General features: G+C 35.5%; 1 pseudogene; it reads left to right on the forward strand.

Moving 5' to 3' along the window:
• The first annotated feature begins 751 nt into the window (after nucleotides 1-751).
• Nucleotides 752-1,662, forward strand: LOC127186341 (olfactory receptor 4N5-like; annotated as a pseudogene).
• Nucleotides 1,663-3,752: the final 2,090 nt, after the last annotated feature.

Below are 3,752 nucleotides of genomic sequence, written 5' to 3' on the forward strand. Positions count from 1 at the left end.
TGTTTTATTAGTTAAGATTAAAAATTATATATACTAATGAGAGGTACAATATGCTAAAAATTTTGTGAAAAAGATATCATTTGTGTACCATTCTAGATATAAAATTAAGTATACTATAGAGAAATCAAGGCGAATGAAATTGGAAAGTGATAACAAGAATTTAGGCGCAGAATGTTCCTGTAGGTTTTGGTTGGTCAGAAATATAATTGGGAGGACACCTGTAAGTAAAGTGGAAGTATTGATTTTATTTGAGATCCTGACAACATGCCTGAAAGTCAGAATGTACCTGGGCAACAAAACAACAATGTAATGGGAGTCAGCAGTTTAAAAATTCAGAAAGGAAATAAGAACCAGAAAATAGCCATGCTATAGGAATTGAAGTGAAGAAGCAATTTGAAAAGCAGGGTTTTTTTTTCCTGTGATTATACAAAGAAGGAACAATCAAGAAAATATTCTAGCAAAAAACAGTCACAGCAAACAGGAAAAACAAAGTGGAAAAGACGATAGCTGACATAGCTGTGAAATTTAGCCCATAGTACTAAAATTGCAGGTGTATAGAAACATGAGGTTACCTGGCAATGGAGCTATCTATAGAAGGGAAATGTCTTAGTGAGGATTAGGACAAGCAGAGGTTAACAGAGTATGGTGCACTGGTTATGGAGAACACTGCTTTCATGTGAATTTGAGCCATGAAACAGAAGGAAAGGCATGTATAAAACATAACATGTTTTATTCTGTAGATTAGGGCATGATGGAGACCAAGAACAGCTCAGTTGTAACAGAATTCATCCTCCTTGGCTTGACCCAATCTCAAGATACTCAACTCCTGGTCTTTGCACTACTCTCAGCTTTCTACTTAATAATTCTTTCTGGAAACTTTCTTATCATTTTCACCATTAGATCGGACCCCCGGACTCACAGCCCACTTTACTTCTTCCTGGGAAACTTGGCCTTCCTGGATGCCTCCTACTCTTTCATTGTAGCTCCTAGGATGCTTGTGGACTTCTCTGTGAGAAGAAAAGTCATTTCCTATAAAGGCTGCATAACTCAGCTGTTCTTCCTGCACTTTCTCGGAGCGGGGGAAATGTTCCTTCTGGTTGTGATGGCCTTTGACCGTTATATCGCTATATGCCGTCCTTTATACTACACAACTCTCATGAGCCCTAGAGTCTGTTATGCATTACTGTTGGCTCTGTGGCTCGGGGGCTTTGCTCATTCCATCGTGCAAGTGGCTCTTATCCTGAACTTGCCCTTTTGTGGGCCAAACCAGCTGGATAACTTTTTCTGTGACGTTCCCCAGGTCATTAAGCTAGCCTGCACTGACACCTTTGCAGTGGAGCTCCTGATGGTCTCTAACAGTGGGCTCCTCTCCCTCTTATGCTTCGTGGGACTTCTAGCCTCCTGTGCTGTCATCCTCTACCATGTGAAAGGGCATTCTTCTGAGGGGAAGAGCAAAGCCGTCTCTACGTGCACCATTTCTCATGTTCGGGCCTGCCATTTTTATCTACACCCGCCCCTTCCAGGCTTTCCAAGCTGACAAAGTTGTTTCTCTCTTCCATACGGTCATCTTTCCCTTGATGAATCCTGTTGATCTATACACTTCGCAACCAGGAGGTCAAAACTTCTATGAGGAAGTTGTTAAATCAGTATGTGGCCTGCTGACTGGAGAAAAGAAAGAGAAAACAGAAAGGGACAGAAAAGACAGTTTAAGTTAATTAAACTCCATGCATCGAATCAGTTCTTTGGCAAATACTGTGTTGTGTAATTTTAGTTTTCTGAAACTGTTCTGAGCACATGTATAAGACAGGTACAACGCTAGGTCTCATAGAGTTATATTCAAGTGAATGAAGCCTAGTGAACTGAATTGGAAGAACATCACTAGAATTAGTAGGTTGGCTATTTTTCAGAATAGTATTGTACAAGCTGTAGACTAGAGAGAGGGCCATAGCTTTGGTTTTAAAGCAGGTTATTGAGTGGCATTTGACTGAAATTGTGAGTATTTACAGGAAACAAGCACAATTGTGTAACAAAATAAGATCATAGAAGGCACAGAAACTCAAATGTGAAGATTTAGGTACATTTGAAGAACAAAAACTGGAATAGAACAGTTCAAATAGATTTAACTTAAAATAGAATTAAGGGCTATAGAAGTAGTAGAATTTAACTGATAAATAAGGACAAAATATCTTAGATTTTATATTTTTAGATAACTTTAATTATTAAAATCTTAAAATGAGACTATTGAAATATATAAATATTATACAATATTTTTATTTGATTTAAGGAAAATCCTGAAAAGTATAAAATAATGTATATGATTAATAAAATATAATTAAATTGAATGTTACCTGATATGTGTTTTTTTTCTGAACACAATAAAGTCTTAATTTTTTCTAGTTAGAGGAAATGGAGGTATTGTATATTTACCAGAATATATCCTAAGACAGTTTTGTGTGTCTTAAAACTTCACTTTTATTTATTCTATATCAATCTTGTAGTAAGATGAGTTGTTTCTATTGCTATAAGAGTTTCATTGGTATTTTGCTAATGATTATTTTGAATCTCAAAACAATCTTGAACAAAGCAGACATCTTAGCAGCAATGACTCTTCCAACTCATGAACCAAGGATATCATTTCCTTGTCTAATGTGAATGCTAGAAATCAATCTCAGGTCATCAGGCTTGGTAGTGTGTGCCTTTCCTTGCTGAGAAATTTTGCCAGCTCATGCATCACAACTTTTTCATTTCATATTTTATAAATTTCATTGCAGAGTTCTATCAACTCACAAGTGCCTCATTCTAGTGCAGGTAACAATTATAGAAAAAGTAATACTAATTCCTGGGGAGAAATATACATTTACACCATCATTATATAGAATAGGTTAGAGTTTCTTTTTTTAAAAAAAATATAATAACTTCTTAGCTCATCCAGCAAACTTACTACCAAGCACACACTCAACAGAAAGGAAATTAGGGTGCCCCAGTTAACAGCTGTCTCATCCTTAGTGTAGTACTACTTAAAATAGCAAGAAAATGAAAGCGATGTAGACATCCATAAATAAATAAATGGAGGAAGAAAATTGCCGTGTATGTATTTGTGTATATTTAGACATTAATGTACCCATATTCAGCCATAAAATGGTATAATCGGTGACTTGCTCCAGTATTAATAGGACTGAAGTCATTATGTTAAGGAAGATAAACAGGAGCAGAAGGCATGGTCTAACATGTGAAATCTGAAAAGTTTTATCACATAGAAGTTGAGACTAGAATGGCAGTAACCTTGTCTAGAAAAGTAGAGGATACAGACAGATGGTAAAGTTTGCTCAGCAGGTATTACGTTTCAGTTACATATGAAAAACAAGTTGCTGGATGTTAGTATGCAATGAGAAAACAATGGATAAAAATGTACTATGTATTTCTAAAAGCTAAGAGGAAGTTGCTCAATGTGTTACCATAGTGAAATGAAAAATAAGAATTTAGATATGTTTATTCTGATTTGAAACTGCAGAGTGTATATATATAAATAAAATATAATTAAATTGAGTGTTTCCTGCTATGTTTATGTGTATGTGTATGTACGTTAGTTGAAACAGTTTTGAACATCCTAGAATCAGGTACGTAGCTCAGTTGGTAGAGCACTTCTCTGATATACACAATGCCCTAGATCAATCTCGATTATCATAAAAACTGCAATAAAAGAAAATAAAATTTTAAATATATAAGACTGAGGCAGAGTAAGAAATACATTA

Source organism: Acomys russatus, unplaced genomic scaffold, assembly GCF_903995435.1.
Source record: "Acomys russatus unplaced genomic scaffold, mAcoRus1.1, whole genome shotgun sequence".
Classification (NCBI taxonomy): Eukaryota; Metazoa; Chordata; class Mammalia; order Rodentia; family Muridae; genus Acomys; species Acomys russatus.